Source organism: Mirounga angustirostris, unplaced genomic scaffold (assembly GCF_029215605.1).
Source record: "Mirounga angustirostris isolate CCGP_5_RB_7025 unplaced genomic scaffold, mMirAng1.0.hap1 SCAF_7, whole genome shotgun sequence".
NCBI classification, from domain to species: Eukaryota; Metazoa; Chordata; class Mammalia; order Carnivora; family Phocidae; genus Mirounga; species Mirounga angustirostris.
The window spans coordinates 144,418,481-144,439,119 of NW_026991715.1; the positions used below are offsets into that span (position 1 = coordinate 144,418,481).

General features: G+C 37.6%; 1 long non-coding RNA gene across 3 annotated transcripts in view; it reads right to left on the reverse strand.

Moving 5' to 3' along the window:
* LOC135365269 (uncharacterized) overlaps window positions 1-19,725 on the reverse strand; it is a 209,355-nt gene extending 189,630 nt beyond the window's left edge. For all 3 annotated transcript variants that reach the window (XR_010412912.1, XR_010412910.1, XR_010412911.1), the window contains exon 1: window positions 19,632-19,725. This is a non-coding gene — a long non-coding RNA (uncharacterized LOC135365269). The remainder of the gene's footprint in view (window positions 1-19,631) is intronic.
* Window positions 19,726-20,639: the final 914 nt, after the last annotated feature.

Genomic DNA, 20,639 nt, shown 5'->3' on the forward strand with positions numbered 1-20,639 from the left:
GAAGATAAAGGTGGAAAGTTCTTGGGGCTACATAAAATCACCCAGAAAATAAGTGTAAAGAGAAGACTAAGGCAGAACACATCAAAAGTAAGTGCTTCGAGGGAAAGAATATTCCAGAAACGGAGGGTGAAAAAGGAGTAATGGGAAAGGTTGGAGGGATGTTCTATGAATGGAGTGTTCTGGAAGCTCACTGAAGGAACCGTGTCAAGAAGGAAGATAATCAACTCTGCACATGATGATGCCAGGTCAAATAAGATGCCAACTTGGGATTGACCACAAGATTGTTACCATGTAAACGTCAACCATAAAAAACCAATACGCTTTCATTTTGGGGGAGGGCGGTGGTAATAGAGAGTTTTCCAATAGGGAAGGCAAAAACTGAGAATATAGGATACTCTTGAGAAGTTTTGCTGAAAAGGAGACCAGAGGCTGACTTACGGTCATACCTCCCTGAACATGCCTGATCTTGAAAAGGAGACCAGAGAAATGGGACATTGATTGGCAAGGAAAGAGGAGCTCTGGGAACACCTTTGTAAAGATAGGAGAATAACAACCTATGTACTTGCTGTGGAAAATGCAGGAGGGAGGGGGAGCAAAGCAGTCGTGTAGGGAAGAGACGGGAGACATGCTGGTGCAATGCACTTACGCATCCTCTATAGGAGAGGAGAGATCAGCTTAAGATAGAAGTCCAGAGTCCTTGTAGGGCAGCCCTGCCTTACAGAATTATAATGTAAGCATCAGAGGGGATTTTAAATTTTCTAATAGCCACATTTCAAAAAAAAGTAAAAAGAAGCAGAGGAAATTTATTTTAATAATAGGCTATATAACAGAATATATCCAAAATATTATTTCAACATGTAACCAATCTTAACAAATTAAATGAGATATTTTGCATTCAGTTTTTCATATTGTCTTTGAAATCCAGGGTGGATTTTATACTTTCAGGACATCTCAATTTAAACTAGCCTCATGTCATAGGCTCCCTAGCCCCATGTGGCTGGGGTTACCATACCGGACAGCCCAGATCTGGGGTATCCAGAAGGAAGGTACTATATGCAGATGCAGATGCTCTGGGAGGGGGATTGTGGGAGACTTTATTTTCTGATAACTTCAAGTTACCTGGTGAAGAAGGAACAGTAGGGGGACAGCTAAAGGTGAGGATGGGGAAAAAAGCTGTTGGGTGTTTGTGAAAAGAGAAGGTATGAAACAATCATAGAGTAGGGAAACATGAAGAGGTGTATTTGCTGAGTAGCAAGAGGGGTCCACTTGAGGTTCATGACTATGAATTTAAGGAGTCTGGGTAGCATAGCTAAGCTCATTCCGGTGCAAATTGTAGCATGCCCTTTCTACCCTTCTTCTGTCGTCTGCCCTTGCTTTATTGGAATGGACATACCACTCTGTTACCACTAAGCGTTTTGAGGAAGTAGGATTATTAATTCTATAATGCGCATGTGCGCGCACACGCGTGTGTGTGTGTGTGTTGTGTCCCTACGCCAGAATATAAGTTTCATAAGCTTCATGTAGAAAGGTATTTTTATCTGTTTTGTTCCCTCCTTATCTTCTGTGTCTAGCGTACATAGTAGGTGTTCACTTAATAAATAAATATCTATTAAATGATGTCATCAAATAACATTGTTCTAAGAGTAAAGTTTCTCAAGTGTTTTAATGATACTATCAAGGATTTTAAAAATACAAATGAAAAACCTGGTTTTGTGTAAATTGAGTAGCTTTTAAAATTGCTCTATGCACTCGCTGGAGTGCATTTGTTTTTTTCTTATTACCAATGCTGATGCAGTAATTAAATTGGATTTTTATTAAACCTAAACCATTCTTTACTGCATAGTTAACTGTAGCTTTATAAATTATTCTTATTGTGTTCCAGAGCACCTCTCTACAGGTGATAATATATTAGATACACAGGTACTTATTAGTGACAAATAACCTAAATAAACTTTTATCCTTTAAATGACAAAATAGAAAATATGTATATTTAAGCATTAATGCAATCATCAGTTTGTTTATTTTGTCTCTCTTTGGTTTTATATTAACAAGTATTAGGTCACATGCAGCAGTATTCACAGTTTATATTCACCTGGATATCTATGTCCCACCTGTGTGTTTCTTCCTCTATCCTAACATACTCCTTAGACACCCGTCTAGGTGTAACTGCTTATCAATTCTCCTAGAGATGCTCAGCTTGCTTGGCTCAAGGCTCCTCAATGGTTCCAGAGGATCCTTTGGGACATATAAGGGCCCTGGTGAACTGAGGAATGGTTTTCATAAGAAGCCGCTTCTCCCCCAGGACAGTGGATTGCTAAGACTCTAGGTCAGAAAGAGCAGATACTTTTACTAGCACGCAGGGTCTCCTGGCATGTCGATACCTGCAGCTGCTGCGAGATTATCATTTTCTTTCTTTTTTTAAGATTTTATTTATTTATTTGACAGAGAGATGGAGTGAGCCAGAGAGCACAATGTGGGGCCGGGAGGCGGGGGGAAATGGCAGAGGGAGAGAGAGAAGTAGACTCGCCGTGGAGCAGGGAGCCTCATGCGGGATTCGATGCGGGGCTCAATGTGGGTCTTGATCCCAGGCCCCTGGGATCATGACCTAAGCCGAAGGCAGACGCTTAACCAACTGAGCCACCCAGGTGCCCCGCAGATATTCTCATTTTCTAGAAGACTAAAAAACAAGCTGTCAGGGATTCTGATTTAACATCACCCACGGGTGCTTGAATAGTGCCTTTTTTTCTGCTCCTGCCCTCAGCTCATTTCCAGGCACTTGCAGAAACAAAGCCCATCTTCTGGTAGGACAACCTTCTTAGTAATTTAGGCCAGGTATCTCTGTGCACCATCCAATAATCTTTACTGGAGCAGTGCCCCCCACACACACTGAAAGCTGCTCCTAATGTCAGTTCTGTACTTTATTTCTTGCAGCAAAAACTCTTTTGCAAGTCAGTATACAGTGGTCCTCCCTTATCTGCAGGGGATGCATTCCAAAACCTCCAGTAGATGCCTGAAACCTCAGATAGTACCAAACCCTCTATGTATCATGTTTTGTTCCTATCCATACATAGCTATGACAAAGTTTAATTTATAAATTAGGCACAGTAAGAGATGAAACGAGAGCTAATAATACAATAGAGCAATTATAACAATATATTGTAATAAAAGCTATGCGAATGTGGTCTTTCTCTCAAAATATCGTATTTTACTGTACTTACCTTATGGTAATGTGAGATAATAAAATAATTAGCTGGTGAGATGAAGAGAGGTGAATGCATGTAGGCCTTGTGACATAGTGTTAGGTTACTACTGACCTTCTGACAATTTGTCAGAAGGAGGCTCATCTGTTTCTGGATCATGGTTGACCATGGGGAGCAGAAACCATGGAACACAAAAACTGCAGGTAAGTGGGGGCTCTTATACATGGATGACCAGTTAACTAGAGTTCCAGTCTTCAACAAGAGAAAAACCAAACTTCCTATCACAAAATGTCGTTCTTAACCTAAACTCTTCACAAATTTTACCTAGCCATAGAATATATTTATGGAAATATACTTTCATTTCATACTAGATAGAGTTATTTCCCAGTTTAACATATTCTTAAGTAATAAGATTTGTGAAATCACAAGGTGGATGAGAAAGTAGACTCTTTTTTTCTCTCTCACAGACATTATATACAAAAATTTGTTGCATCATTTTGGAAACTCTGTCCCATTATCTGAGACAAGGAGAATACAGCCTCTACTCACACTGTTAATGTGAAAGAAAATAGCTTGACTTGAGTAAGCAGAACGACATGGAGGAGAGCATAATAAAATATCATAAAACTTATTATCAATTCTCTTAGCTTTATCACAATTCCAGACATACTGTGTTCACTAGAGCTTAGATCCTCCTAAGCAAGGTCTTCTTCCTAGATAAGCGGACCAGTTTATTTCAAACTAAACTTTCAAAAGAGAAGCAGAAAAGGAGGACAAAATTTATATACAGACACATGCATGTGTGTACAAACACATGCACACACACACACACACTCACATCTGTTTGAAGGCATCAATAAGCTTGCCGATTGCAAAACATCTGAGAGAAGAGAGGAATCCAGCAAAGTAGGCCCAGTATTTGATAGCAATTTTTCTACTGTTTCACAGGGATAGAGGGATACCTTTGGAACTGTGAGCTAGTACTCAGTTCTGAGTATTTAAAAATAGCAAAAGGCTCTCTACTGAGAGCAAATAGGAAGTAAAAATAAATTAGTCCTCCTGCACCAGCTCAATCTCTGATTGGATTAGGGGATCTACCTCTACATAATTGCCTTACCCAAAGCAAAAGGAAATACTCTCTGCAAAATGGAAACATCATACAGAGCAGCATATCACTTCTAAAATTTTTCATCACAATGGCCAGTACACAGGGAGGAGATAAGAAGCATGAGAAAGACTAGGCAGGTTGAGAAATGAGAGAAAAAAAGAGGCAAGGCCACAGACTAACAGGAAACCCAGACACTGAAGTTATCAGAAAAGGACTTTAAAATAACAGAACTAATACTTTCAAGAAATTAAACGACAAGAAGAATTTCAGTGGAAAATGTGATGCTATAGAGAATAAAATGGGAACTCTGGAAGTGCAGTGACTAATATTAGGACCTGAAAAAATAGACAGGCTTAAAAGTAGAGTAGAAAAACTGAGGAGAATAAACTAGAGGGCAAGGGAGAAGGGGATTTTAGCCAGTATCTCAAAGAGGAAAAAGGATGCCTCAACAAAGAAGAGTATAGAGTTATAAGGAACAGGGTGAAAATAAGGTGCTTGTTCACTGTCAGTCAAAGCAAAGTTCCATTTCCAATATGTTTAAAAATCCTAATGCCTTATAGATTTTTCACCCTTTTTGTCATGGTAAAACAATAAAAATCCAACTTTAAGTCTTTGGAATACCATTCTATTTTATTATCCTGAAGAGTCTCCTCAAAACCAGTGTGTCATTCATTAGCACATTGGAGGAAAATTACAATCATTCTTTGAATAGTTGTATTCAACTATAGCTGGTTTCTGATAGACACTGTTGTCTGTAGGACATCTACTTCTAGAAGAAACTAAAAGCTCTTACCCCACTCCTATTCTATTCTCCAAAAGTGAAAGCAAGACCAGTCTTTCTCAAGGGAAAGAGTGTAATTGGGTCACCTTAGGAAAAGGAACATTCTGACTTTTGAAGCCTGCATTGGCTCCTATATTTTTTAGGCATTGATCTGTAAATTTGTGTCTTCTTGTTTTAGATTGTTAGGATAGGCCCAAGATTGCATAGCAAGCTGAGGGAAGAAGTCACACACAAGGCATAGTTCTTCCTGAGCCAGCTAATCCACAACTGTTTGAACGAACAGATCCATTCATTGTGCTTTATAAAAGTAAGAGGCGTTTCTCTTACAAAGGAGATACCACTGCCTTCGAGTGAAAGTGTAGATAATGAACTTAGTACCTAAAATTTGATTTAAGCAGCAAAGAGAAAGTTAAGACAAAGATATAAAACAGAAAACTAATAATGGAAAGAAATGTTCGGTACTAGAAGGCAGAGGACATACATCTCAATATCCAGTTGTGAGTAAAAAGTCAGTCTTATTTCATGTTAAATATTGTGATTTCAATGGCTTTCTTTTATTAACCTGCTGCCATTAGAAAATACAAATCTCAGGGGAAAATAGTATAATGGAACACAGATATCTCCATAAACTTCTTTGTTCAAAAAGTGAGAGATCTTATTATAGTCCTAAGGGACAACAAATCCTAACAATCTGTTACTTGTTACTCTGTTTACATGGCACGCCATAACAGGATATGGACTATCAGGCTAATTAAATAAAATTTAAAATATCTTAAAATATTTCCAGAACAAAGTAGAATGATAAAAGCCTATTCTTTGCATTTCAAATTATGGCATTGTTTTGCCAGTCCTCCTAAAGAAGTATACTGTTATTGATAATTTCAATATTCTTTTCCTTTCCCTTATATTTATAGTTAAAACATTTTATGGAAATATAGCAATAAAATATCACAAGAAAAAGATAAAGAGATGAGGCATATGAGTGAATAAAATGGTAATCCCTCAAAGGCAAGTTGTATTGATTTGTCAGTATGAGATATTATCTATCATAGCTAATGTCATAGACACGAATGTCTACAACATAGATGAAAACTACATGGATACAAATATAGATGTTGATATAGATATAAATATAGAATAAAAAGATACACATTTAGGGAAAAAATAAAGATTAAAAAATATCCTACAATTAAAAAAAATCCTATTAGCAGCATAAATCTAATGACAGGTAGTCATTAGACTATTGTTTAGTCTTTTAAATTAAAAAATTATAAAAATAAATCAAGTCCTTTATATTTCCTCACAAAATTGCAGCAGCACTTTATTAATTATTAAAAGTACAGGGCGCCTGGGTGGCTCAGTTGGTTAAGCGACTGCCTTCGGCTCAGGTCATGATCCTGGAGTCCCGGGATCGAGTCCCGCATCGGGCTCCCTGCTCGGCGGGGAGTCTGCTTCTCCCTCTGACCCTCCTCCCTCTCATGCTCTCTGTCTCTCATTCTCTCTCTCTCAAATAAATAAATAAAATCTTAAAAAAAAAGTACAAAAAAGGTACATATACATACACAAATCAAAAATAAATGCAATTCCACCTAAAATTGCTCCTAGTGTGTATAATTATTAGATTACTTTATAAAATAATGCAAAGGATATAAGACTGTGAATAATGACTTGCATACAGAAGTCATTCCATAATTGATGTTGGAATTCTTGTGGGTCTGGGAGAAATCTTTTAAAATAGACTGGGCAAGCATTAATATTAAATCATTTCTATAGAATATTTTGAAGACATTTTAAAAATATTTTTCTATTTGTGGTTACTCGACAAACTCTGAGTTCCTGGATTTTTTGGTTTGTTTGCTTTTACGAATGTGAGTATATGGCCCATAGGTTTTAATGGGATGTAGATATTGCATAAGAGAATAAGTACCAGACACAGTACCAAAAATGGATCAATATTCATTGGCAAATCCATTAAAAGTGAAGTATTAAAATGTCATCACTTTTGCTCTGATTTTATGGTGTAGTAGTTTCAACAGTGGAGCTGCTGATTTTGCTGATATAGTATATTTATTTACATATTTTATATGTAAACTGATTTTATTAAAACTATTAACCATATAACAGATAAAGTGTCAGGGATGCTGATATGCTCTTTCCTGTCTCCCAGTACTTACTGCCTTTGTCTGTATTATTGTCACTAACCATAAAAAAAAAGAACCTCTATTTGCATATATTTTTCATGATCAGCTTATTTTATGCAGATTTAAAATAAGAGTAGCATATTTAAAAATTTAAATGTGGTACACTTAGACTTAAAACCTTTATATGTTTCTGTCATTACAATGTTTTGTTTGATAATTCTGACCCAAAGCACAATATGTAAACCTGAATACACTGAAAACAAAACAATACCAAAGAACAATGTATTAGGATTCTCAAAAGTATCTAATTAATCCAGTGCTTAATTCCAACTGAACAAATTGTGTATGTATGTTGAGTTAAAGACGGGACAGAGAGATAAAATGAGGCATAGGAAAATCACTGTAAGGCCATAGGTCCTACAAGCCTTGATTAATTTAAAGTGTGTAACTTAATAATCCAGTTCACTTTCACACCACATTAAAATAGTGTTTTCAGTGGCAGAAATAAGATGTTCTGGTATACAGGAAATAACTGATTTATTTTGAATCTAATGGCCTCAGATATCTAATAAGAGGAACAATTTATTTATAGATGGTCCCTGGCTTACCAGAGTTCGACATATAATTTTTTTGACTCTATGATGGTGCAGAATTGATATGCATTCAGTAGAAACCATACTTTGAATTTTGAATTTGGATCTTTCCTGGAGCCAGCAGTATACAGCTTCATCCTCTCATGATCCTGGCAGGTCCCAGTCAGCCATGCAATCATAAGGGTAAACAACCCCTACACTGACAACCATCTGTCCCCATACAACCATCCTGCTTTTCACTTTCAGTAGAGTATTCAATAAACTACATGAAATAGTCAACACTTGATTATAAAGTAGTAGATGATCTTGCCCAACTGTAGGCTCAGGGAAATGTTCTGAGCATGTTTTAGGTAGGTGAGGCTAAGGTAAGTATGATGTTTGGTAGGTTAGGTGTGTTAAATGTATTTTCGACTTAATGATATTTTTAACCTATGATGAAGGTTTGTCAGGATGAAGCTCCATGTTAAGTTGAGGAAGATCTGTATTTTTAATGTTCCCTAGCACTTGCTGGACAAATTCAAAGTAAGTTGTTTCAAATACCAAGAAGTGTTAAGCTTTTTTGATACTTTTGAATTAAGATTGGTTTTATTTCAGGTATTATGTGATAAGCAAGATTCTGACCCTCCATAGGAAACAAAAAAATAATATGTTAGAATAACCTTTTACATTATGTTTTTAATGCCCAAAATAAAACTGGAAATAAGAATACTTAGCATAATTTTATTTTATTGTCTCTTAGACTCGTGTTTCGTAAAACATAGCTATTTCTCTCCATTCTCACCAATCCATTGGTGTTGTTTTTTTCCAGCAATTGTTCACATTCCTACTCTTCCTCTCTCCAAAAACAGACTTATTCCATTACATCACCTTCCTTAACATCATTATTATTCTAAATTATAAACTTTAGAGGTAATTTATTAATTTTTTATTTAATTTGAAAAATAATCAATTGTTGCACCTGAGTTGGCTCAGTCGGTTAAGTGTCTGCCTTTGGCTCAGGTCATGGTCCCAGGGTCCTGGGATTGAGCCCCGCATCGGGCTCTCTGCTCTGCGGGAAGCCTGCTTCTCCCTCTCCCATTCCCCCTGCTTGTGGTCCCTCTCTGGCTGTCTCTCTCTCTGTCAAGTAAATAAAATCTTTAAAAAAATAATAATAATTAATTGTTTTTGAATGATGATGTGAAGACAATGCTTTTTATTCCTGTTTGGATTGTAAAATTTTCCCTCTTGATTGTTCATAAAGAAAATAGAAAGAACTCTATAGAGTTGTATGTGGAAAGGGGACAGAGAGACACCTAATACCCAAAATTATTAAAATATGTAGACGATAAAGTTACATTGCTTCTGAGATTAATTATATATTTTGGCTTTTTTATTTTTTATTTATGTATATACTTATATTATTTATTCATGTATTATTTAATTATTTATTTAATTAATTTTAATTGTCATGACAATTAGGGCATTTATCTTAAGTCAAATTTAACCAATAAGAATGTCAATATTGGGGCGCCTGGGTGGCTCAGTTGGTTAAGCATCTGCCTTCAGCTCAGGTCATGATCTCAGGGTCCTAGGATCAAGCCCAACCTGGAGGGGGCCTCCTTGCTATGCAGGGAAGCAGGGAGTCTGCTTCTCCCTCTCCTTCTGCCCCTCCCCCTGCTTGTGATCTCTCTCTCTCAAATAAATAAATAAAATCTTTTTTGAAAAGAGAGTGTCAATATTATATTTTGGCTATTTAAATTTAATTGATTTTCCTTTTAGCTATAAATTCTTTGAAGATTTTACTTACAAGATTTAAGGGTTTATGTTAGGGGTGACCCAAAGGGACAGAACCCTCAAAGGCGGGCAGTAAGGGGTAGGAGATAATGCAGTTCAGGCCAAGCAATCTGTGCCCAGAAAGCCAAGGGTCTGGGAGTCCACTGAGGCAGCATCACATGCCAGTGTGCAACTCTCTATGGGGAGAGGATCTTCTCTCTGTCCTCTCTGCAGTGAGACCCCATGAGGTTGGAGATTTGCAGGGGAGTGCTGGCCCATTGGGCAGAAGAGAGAGAAGCTACAATTATTTCACAGTTGTTTTGTAATCTGTCCAATGACAGAAGAAAATAACATTAATGCCACATTGTGCTCTTGCACAGAGTTGTGAAAAGTGAGTATTAGAAAACAAAGACAGAAAACTGGTTTTTAATCCTCTTACGAAATAAATACAAGGAAATTATCTTAATAAGGCTTGTTGGTTTCAAGTATAAAGAACATGTTTAAGGCGCCTGGGTGGCTCAGTCGTTAAGCGTCGGCCTTCGGCTCAGGTCATGATCCCAGGGTCCTGGGGTCGAGCCCCGCATCGGGCTCCCTGCTCTGCGGAGAACCTGCTTTTCCCTCTCCCACTCCCCCTGCTTGTGTTCCCTCTCTTGCTGTCTCTCTCTCTCTGTCAAATAAATAAAATCTTAAAAAAAAAAAAAGAACATGTTTACTATAGATATATAAAAAATAGACAAAGGAAAAAATGACAATAAAATATAACTTTGCCATTTCTGAAATAATAAATGTTAATAATTTAATATGTATCTTTGCCTTTCAATTTTGAAAAATAACATGCATAGATATTTTTGAATGATCATATTTTTTTTTTAGTTGGCATGTCAAAATTAGTTGTAAACATTAGTTTGGCACCTGTATTACACGTCTTTAACTTTCCATAGAATAATTTAATTGATACTTTCCCAATTCTACATATGCAGCATTGTTTTACTTTGCTTTTACTATTGCTCTGCTTTCTGGCATAATTTTAGAGCGCTGGTTTATTTTTGCTGTAATACAAAAAAGCTGTCATAAATATATGTGAACAAAATTATCAGTCTTGGTTTTACCCCATTTCCATATTGTATAATAGAATTAAATTATTGTTATTGCAGCTCTTTATATATATATATATATTGCTAATTGGTTTTCAGAGAAAAAAAAAAGCCTGACCTATTTATCCATGAACAACAACCAGGGCTTTGACTATAACTTTTATGCTATATCCATTCCAATATTATGTTGATTATAGTACTTACCAAAAGGAAACTTAGTTTTCTTGATTTTTAAAAATATATTGAGATATGTCTATAGCAATACCTGTATCTGTATTTCTGTATGTTAGAAATATGCCTTGTAAAATATATGTGCTCATTCATATATTATATTAATACTCATATTTGTATTTTCATGGCTAAAATGAAATGCATTACATCAGTAAAATATTAGATGGTCAATTTCTACTCAACAACAAGAACATTTTTGGGTTGGCAAAGTAGTTGGAAATGTAGGCATAACATAGAAATGAATAAGTAAAGTGACTGTCATTCTTACATTCACTATATGGTCCATATATAGTGAGATCCTAATGTGCTCTCTGCACAGATGATTAACTTCATATAGTGGGAGGAAGCCCTCAAGTAAGCAGGGTTGGGGGTTGGTCACCAGATTAAAGCCAGCTAAAAAAAAAAAAGGGAAATAACCTTCATAGAGTCCTAACAATATGGATGGAGACTAGCTTATTCTGAGAGTCAAGACTGAACAAGAGAATGCCAAAAATGAAACGGTCATTCAGATTTGAATTCTTTCCTAATACACAGGATTGTATGTATTTTTTTTTTAAGTGCCACGTTTAGGAGTGCAGTCTTGGGGGTGCCTAGGTGGCTCAGATGGTGAAGCATCTGCCTTTGGCTCAGGTCATGATCTCTGGGTCCTGGGATCCAGCCTCATGTCAGGCTCAGCTCAGCAGGCAGTCTGATTCTCCATCATCCCCTCCCCTCACTCATGTTTTTTCCCTCTCTCTCTGTATCTCTCTGTCTCAAACGAATACATAAATGTTTTTTTAAGATTTTATTTATTGATTTGACAGAGAGAGAGAGACAGCGAGAGAGGGAACTCAAGCAGGGGAAGTGGGAGAGGGAGAAGCAGGCTTCCCGCTGAGCAGGGAGCCCAATGCGGGGCTCGATCCCAGGACGCTGGGATCATGACCTGAGCCAAAGGCAGATGCTTAACCATCTGAGCCACCCAGGTGCCCCGATCCATAAAATATTTAAAAAAAAAAAGAGTGCAGTCTTGGAGGGTATTGCTAGAAGCCAGTGTTATCTCTAGAACAGGGGAAATCTAGATTAACTGGACACCAATGTAGCTGTACCCTGGCAGATTTTGTTGATGGTGATGATGTGAATAATGAAAGTGAGTTGAATAGGATGATGACACATGTGGCAGGTTACCTTCAGGAGGTCTCTGTCTCATCTCTATCTAATTTATCTTGGCAAAAGACCAAGGATCTGGGACTGAGGGGACACCAGCACATTCTGACATGCAGGACTGAGCGCAGAGAAGTTTTGATTTCTCTCCCAGCCTTCCAAGGGACACTGCCTGTAAACATTTCTCAAACTTCAAGCACTGGAAGATAAATTGCCTTTCACTAAGTTGCTTTCAATAACCATTGACATGGGAATAAGTCAGGTATGCAGAAAAGGTGATGGCAAACCATATGTTGAAAGGGAAACTTTCAGAACTGAAAACATGTTGAAATTTCTAGCAAATCTCTCGGTTCCTACTTAAGAGTCTTTACCAAGTTACGTCTTGAGAATAATTTAAAAGATACTGGTGGAAGGAAATATGGATAATCATGTTATGCAGTAGCAAAAAATATTTAGTAAAATAAGTACCTACAGAAGGCAGACCCCTGAGTCTAAATCTAGGTGAAAAAACTATAAGGATTCAGAGTAATAATGTGTTTTGCCTTGTACTCTCTGCTTTTAACAAGGAGACACAAGAAAAAAATTAAATGCAAAAAAGAATCAGTCTATTTGTATGAAGAAACAAAAGTGAATAGAGATAGTAATTTAAGGCTTTAAAGTGTTAGGAAAATTGATTGCCTCTATATTTCAAAAGTATGGGGTAAGAAACAAGCAACTTTGAGTGATAAAGTCTTATTAATTTTCACATTGTGACATATATATAGGTATGCCCTTCTCACCTAATGCCATTATTTCTAACAGCCTCAAGGTAGCTGCCATTAAGTCGAGGGGAAAAAAACTATTGGACCAGGGAATACAAGAAATAAAAGTTTTTAGTTCAATTACCCTGCCCCTGGTTTAATAGCCTATATTGGGTTTATATGGATAAAGTTGGGGGAGGACATATAATTTAACTCATTAGTTTACAGGTCACTAGACTTGAAAGCTCCCTATCTGAGACTGATGGAAAAGACTTAAATCCTTTAAAATCTTTGATTTGTGATTGGATGCAGGAATTAGGTATAGCCCCTGAGAGTGGCAAGAAAAATGAAATGGCATTTGTTACCAGAATGTGACTATTACTGACACCTGGTCAACCAAACCTGTTTATCCTTCCTGAGCAAAGACCCAGACTACATTTCCCAGCCTCCTCTGCAGTTATAATTGGGTAGGTGATTGATTTCAGGCCAATAAACAAAGGTAGAAATTACGTGAGCTACTAGCAGGCTAATCACATGCAAATCTCTCATGTGTAATTTTCCAGGTTTGCCATCCTTGGTAATAGATATGACTTCCGGGTTACCTTAGTAAATGTAATGGTATTGACAATTGTTTGACCTACCAAAATAGAAATTTCATATGGCTAAATCATTTAATACAGAGAAGTATAAAGATAGATGAGACTCAATTTCAAACGAACATTTGGAAGATGTGATCTAACCAAAAGCCCACTAGATAGTTTTAAGACCAAAACAAACAAACAACAAACAAAAAACCCTTTTATTTTGTTAAGGCTGAAATTTGAGAGTTCATTGGCTTTAATTCCCCACTCAACATCTCCAAAATACTGACCCAGTTTTCTTTACCCTCATTCCACTACATATGTAAAACAAAAAAAAATTTAAGCTCTATCTTATAGCATCAGTTTGGGTCAGAGAAGATTTTGCGAAAATTAAAGGTGCAAGAGATTTATTATAGCACAGGGTATGAACAGATGAGGAGAGCCTTCAGACTGTAATGCAAGTTGACATCTGCAAGAAAAGAAAGGGAAGGGAGGAGGCACGGGTGGGAAGACGGTAGGAGTGTGGAACAATGCCAAGAAAGGGTTAGCCAGGTTAATGCAGAGACCTTGAGCCAGTGTTGTCCAAAAGGGAAGACTACACCTCACTCCAATGGGCCTGCTTTAGTACCACTACAATGCTCAGACATGACCTGGTGACATCAGCCTCAATGTAGAGAAGCAGCAGCTGGGAATATTAGCACTCATGCGTCTCACAGTGGGAAATTCAAGCAATTTATTTTCATGGCTGCTACAGTCCATCCCCTGGGAATCAGAATTTGGCTGGTTAGCCGAGGATAATGAGAAAGCTAACACAACATGCATCTCCACCCCTCCTACAGTCCACATGCTAACCTTACATTTACTCAGAGACAAAAGGACAAGTTCTCATATTTCTTTTTGCAGATTATCCTAGCTATTAGGAAGGAGCATTGGCTTTCTAGGGGAGATTTTCCTATGGCAGACAGACTCCTGCAGTAAACAACAGATGAGACATTGACAAATAGTTGGCTCTTACAGGCCTAAAGTAGTAGGATTACAATGCTAATGACAGTTACCTGCTGGAAAATAAGAAATTGAGTTACTATATCTAGATACCTTTTAAAAATACTTCTTTATAAAAACAAAAACAAAACTTTCTTGCTGTATTAGTTGAGACTGAGTTAACAAGAGTATATACCCCAGGGCCCAACCAAATAGCAGTATGAATGAGATTGTTGAATAAAGGTATCTCCAAAGCTGAAAAAGAAGCCCTAATAATGACCTTCCTACCTGATCTAGAGTTTTGGGCGGGCTAACTGAATTTTCCTTCATTCTACCTACAGCTCCGGCGGCCATTCAAATCTGAATGTGTTTGCGTCCTGATGCACCCCTTGATCCATTTGTTGCCGAACAAATGCCATTTTGAAGGCCTGCCTTTCTCTTCTGCCTTGAATTGTTTGAAAGTAAGGTGAACAGGAGAAACCTTGACTATACAACACAGAGCAAACTACGTTAACACTCCTGCGTGTAACTCTCAAACACAATCTAAAGCTTAAATTGTAACCAAGATAATAATTGTTTAAGCTCTATAGGGAACATAAAGAATGCAACTGATGCCAAACCAAAAGCATGTGACAGTCAAATGATCCCAACCAGGGACTTGTTCAAGACAGATAGGCAACCACGACTAGGGTCTAGAAGTTCCTCTGAAGAGTTATAATTAAACTTTGATTTTATCTGCTTAACATTTGAGACTGATCTCTCCCTCCTTTCCCCCTTTATAATCCCCTGCCTGTGCTGAGGTTGTAAGAAGGTTATTTGGGACATTAGTCTGCTACTTCTTACCATATATTTCAAGATTTTCATTTATTCTTGTTTATAGAACATATACATGATTTTACACCACAACAGAATATTTTTAACTCTACATATTTCACACACACATACCATTATGTATCATGTGTCTGTGTCTTTCCTTTGTAAACCCCAGCTGAAAGCAACCCAGCATAATTTACTTTATTCATATTTTACCAACGAGTTTCTGTTTTTTCTTCTCACCATACATCTTATAATGTTCACAACTGACAGGCCTAGAAAGAAAGTCCTATCCCACAATTAAGATTAAAATAGTTGTCTTATGTCACCCTGCTAATTAGTGCAACAGTCAAGATCATTTGGATATCAAAAAGTAAAATACCTAAAATATCTTTTACTGTATCAGATCACAAATATCACCTTACGCATCACATAGAAAGTGAGCTTGTGTTTTGAATATATGACACTTGGAATAGTAAAGCAATTGAAAATGAGACAAACTTTGATATTTTCCATCTTTCTAACCTCCTCTGCAATATTCTGCATAATTGAGTTTAGGTAAGAATTCTAACACTAATGTTACTTCACTTTTCTCAAGAAGAGTTATCTTGCCTCAACACTAAAAATCAGGAGGACAAATTCAAAGCTTTGTTTAAATACAAACTGTTCCTTGTGGAATTCAACAATACCCTAGTAAATAATTATTGAAGTGGTAGTATTTCCTGAAGATCCATTTGGTTTACTCACTTTTTGCGAAGAACTCTATATTAAATATGTATGAAAAAACCCTATCTGGTGACGGTCATTTTCAGGTGCTGGACATTGTTTTATTATCATTAAAATACACCAAAACAACTCTTCTAATTCTATACCAAATTTTATCCTACAACTAATGTTTCTATTTTCTGCAAGATGGTGTATCAATCATATGAGGGATAGTCCTTCCACCAAAAATGTGACTCAAAAATTAATTTTCAGAATTACTTAACTATTTTTCTATTTCTGATAACTCACCAACATTAAAAGAACTTTAAAAGTACAAATATATATGTCTATACAATATATACATACAAACGATATGGCTATAATTAACTGATTAAGAAATATTAATTTACTAGGGGCACCTGGGTGGCGCAATTGGTTAAGCATCTGACTCTTCATTTCAGCTCAGGTCTTGATCTCAGGGTCCTGGGATACAGGCTGACTGGAGCTCCACACTCAGCGGGGAGTCTGCTTGAGGATTTTTTTCGCTCCCTCTCCTTCTGCCCCTCCCCCCCGTTGCATGCTCTCGCTCGCTCTCTCTCTAATAAATAAGTAAATCTTTTTAAAAAATGACTTTACTAGTGAAATCATATGGTATTGTGATTTATAATAAGATATATATTAGGTCTTCTGTTTCTGGCAGAGCTCCCAAAACGCTTAGAATTTCCTAAGTGATGAAAAGCAACAAAAGTGTTTTTGTTATGTTAATGAGGTGGCTTTGAAACTCCACCTAAGGATGGAGGATGGTGGCCAGAAGAACTAACTTTGTGATTAGAGGGTTGGAACTTTTCAGTCCCACCCGCCTGACCTCCAGGGAGTTGAGAAGGCCTAGAAGTTGAATCAATCCTCAATGGCCACTGATGTAATCAATCGCACCTCTGTAATGAAGCCTCCATGCAATTAACCCAAAAGGACTGTTTGGAGAGCTTCCAGGTTGGTGAACATGTAGAGATCTGGGGGCAGCAGCATGCTTGGAATTCTGTGAATAAGACAGTTCTGAAACCCTTTTCCCGATACCTTCCGCTAGGCATCCTTCCACCTGGATGTTCATCTGTATCCTCTATCATATCCTTTTTTTTTTTTTTTAAGATTTTATTTATTTGAGACAGAGAGAATGAGAGAGAGAGAGCACATGAGAGGGGGGAGGGTCAGAGGGAGAAGCAGACCCCCTGCCGAGCAGGGAGCCTGATGCGGGACTCATCCAGGGACTCCAGGATCATGACCTGAGCCGAAGGCAGTCGTTTAACCAACTGAGCCACCCAGGCGCCCTATCATATCCTTTTATAACAAGCCAATAATTCAGTAAGTAAAATATTTTGGAGTTCTGTGAGCCTCTGGAGCAAATTAATTAAACCCAAGGAGGCCATGGAAACCTCTGATTATAACCAGTGGGTCAGAAGCACAGGTAACAGCCTGCACTTGTGACTGGCACCCCAAGTCCAAGGAAAGTGTTCTTGGACTTTCTAATGCGTAGCCAGCCAGTCAGAAGCATGGAGAACAACCTGGGCTTGCCACTGGTGTCTGAAGGGCTTAGGGCCGTCATGTAGGACTGAGCCCCTCATCTGTGGAATCACATACTTTCTCAGGGTAGAGAAGGTCAGAATGGAGGTGAATCATAGGACATGCAGCTAGTGTCTGAGTATTGGTTTTTTGTGGTGTGGGGAAGTGCCCTTATACACGAACATACCACACGCACGTTAGAATTGCGTCCGGGAATTTAAAAGAGACTATAATCAGAAACAAGTGATTTTTTTTTTTCTTTTTTTTTGGTATGACTTAGAGTGATTTCTTACAAAACTACATTCCCAATATTTCAAGTGGGTTTATAAACAAGCCACTTTGAGTAATCCCTCGGCTCTCCTTACACACTTCCCCTAACCTCTAGTAAATCTTACCTAGTTTACATCTAATCACAAGAGGATCTCATGTTATTAATTCCCATCCTCCTTCCTTTTTCAATGCCAATTTGTGATGGCAATTTTCTGGGGCCCAAAATAGCTGTACTTAACCTTTCTTTTCTGTGAGCCCACACTTAAACAAAGTAAGCGCTCAGTAGATGTTAAGGCCTTTTCTCACCTGACAAAACCCCATATATATAACTCGGTTTTAGCCAGAGGACCAGCTTTTCATTTCTCATTCTAATACACTACTAAAACTAAATCTTTCCTTCAAAAAATTCATCTTCCCCCTCCTTCCTTCTTTGACCTGAAGACAGAGGTTCTTCCTTGAACCTCATCCCGTGGCAGGCAGGTGGCTTCTGTGTGAGCCCACGTTCAGACATCACCTACCTGGTGGTTGGGATTCAGAAAATCTACATTCTGTATTCCGTTTTGCTCATGTTCTAACACTATGTCACTATATGACATTAATCATTTTCCTAATGATTGTGGAGATATATATATAATATATCTATTTTCTAGACATACCCTCTTCTACTTCCTTTACATAGTGTATTCAGGTTCTCTGTGACACAACAACCATGTGCTCTATGGTTATGTTTAACCTCATCAGATTATATATCCCAATATTTAAATTTATTTCTGAAGAAACTACTTATTTTTTAAAGTATTACTGAGATATAATTCACCCATTTTAAGTTACAATTAATTTTTTAAAGCTTTCATCCATTTGAGAGAGAGAGCATGAGCTGGGGGGTAGGCAGCAGAGAGTGAGAGAGAAGCAGACTCCCTGTGGAGCAGGGAGCCTAACGAGGGGCTCAATCCCAGGACCCAAGGATCATGACCTGAGCCAAAGACAGCCACTTAACCAACTGAGCCACCCAGATACCCCATTAAGTTACCATTAATTTTTTAAGTATATTCACAGATGTGTGCAAATATTACCACAGTCAATATTAGAACATTTTCATCATCTCAAAAAGAAACCTTGTATGCTTTAGTTATCAATTCCCTAAACCTCCAGACACCCTCTAGCCCCTCACAACCACTAATCTACTATCTAAGGACCATGGTTACATGAGACATAAACACTAAGAAAAGTTGGGTGATGGGAAACAGAAAATCTCTTTAATATCTTTGTCACTTTTATGTAAATCTAAAATTATTCTAAAGTAAAACAATTTAAGAAATACTTCACTACTTATGGTACAAAGCAATACATCATATCATTACACCGATATATATATATATATAATGTTTGTACAAAACCAGACTGTTCCAAGTACTCACTTACCCTATCCTCACAAAAGTCCAGTAGAGTTGACAGTCTCTTACAGGTGAAATTCAGGCCCAGAGAGTCAGTGAATTTCCCAAGGTACTCAGACTGAGAACATCAGAACTTTACACCCTGGCTTCTGGCTCCACAGCCCACTCTTTCAACCACTGTTCCACTAACTCTTCTAACTGACAGACTTGAGCAATTCAATATATGGTAGAACAGAAAATGTTGAAGTATGAGATAAAAAACTTGAGCTGTTTTGCCAAACATGAGTTTTAAAGAATTACAAATATTAACCCAGAAGTGATTTTTCTCACTTACATGTAACATGCAATTAGAAAATCTAATCGTGGATGAAAGTAGGTTAAGTTGGGCCTACATGCCCACTGACAACAGCCACAAAAGGTGGATGCATTACAAAACTCTGGAATGTGTCTAAAAGGGCCCAGATCCTCACTCCACTATCAAATGTGTCATACTGAGGCATTCACTGAATCCATCTATTTGTCAGTACCTTCACCTACGGATAGCACCTACCTCCAATGACGGCCACAACTCTGTAGCAGAAGTAAGTGACTGATCAGTGCTATGAAATCAGTGGAGGGCGTAATGGCAGGAGAGTGAATTTGGTCAGGACAGGGCAGCTATTTCATGAAGGGTGATCTGGGAGGGGCTATTCACAAGGGACACGTGAATAGAGCCCTGAATAATTCGAGGAAGTGAGTCATAGAGCCTTTTTTTTAAATTTTATTTTATTATGTTAATCACCATACATTACATCATTAGTTTTTGATGTAGTGTTCCATGATTCATTGTTTGCATGTAACACCCAGTGCTCCATTCAATACGTGCCCTCCTTAATACCCATTACCAGGCTAACCCATGCCCCCACACCTCTAGAAAACTCAGTTTGTTTCTCAGAGTCCATAGTCTCTCATGGTTCGTCTCCGCCTTCTTAAGAAAGAGTAGTTTGGGCAGAGGGAAGGTGTTCCAAGCAAGAGTAACCCTGAGAGAAGGAGCTTGGAGAAGGAGACTGGTGGGAAGTAAGTATAGAGAGACCCAAACTGATTTGCAAATGTAAGCCACTCTATTATTCACAGATTCCTATAACATTGTCTGAGACACTCTTCTATCCACAGAAATGTCCTCTTCTTTGAAGTCTCCTAGCACATACAGTCTGGATATGCCACACAAATTAATAATTTAAATATATAGGACTCTGCACAGACCCTACATGAATGCTCATCTTCCACCTGGAACTACATTGTAAATTGCTTTGTGGCACTTTATCATATAGAGTGTGTGTGTGTGTGTGTGTGCATGCACACATGTCTGTTTATTCAATCACCTAAAGCAACTAGAAAATTATCAAGATTATATTATATGATTAATAAATTCTAACAGATACATTGCTATACAGCAGAAACTATGGCTTTGATTATAATTGTTTTGTCATGGGTTGTGTACACTTCATATATATACTCGCTGGACCTAAAATTATCTTAAATTTGCAATATAGCCTACAGGTTTGAGCAGAATTGTGCA